Below are 322 nucleotides of genomic sequence, written 5' to 3'. Positions count from 1 at the left end.
CTATATCTATTAAACAGTGTATCTGTTTTTTTTAATTTTTTTTTTTATAAATATCTGTTTATTTTTATAAATATATGTAGGCTAACTTTTGAATATTGTCCGCTGTAGCCTAACGTGAAAATAAAGCTCTTGTTTTAAATTCACGATAATAAATAGCATCTTCTAAATGTAATTTGATAGGTATAAACGCTTAAAATTGATACTACATGTAAGCGTGTGTGTCTGGAGCTTCAAACGTTTATACAAACGAAAACAAAGAGAGAGGTTAGCTTTGGGTAGGTGGTTTCCCCCGAACTGTCATCGTACAGTAAGATGACGTTTC

Source organism: Megalobrama amblycephala, linkage group LG5 (assembly GCF_018812025.1).
Source record: "Megalobrama amblycephala isolate DHTTF-2021 linkage group LG5, ASM1881202v1, whole genome shotgun sequence".
NCBI classification, from domain to species: domain Eukaryota; kingdom Metazoa; phylum Chordata; class Actinopteri; order Cypriniformes; family Xenocyprididae; genus Megalobrama; species Megalobrama amblycephala.
This window is presented reverse-complemented; position numbering follows the sequence as displayed.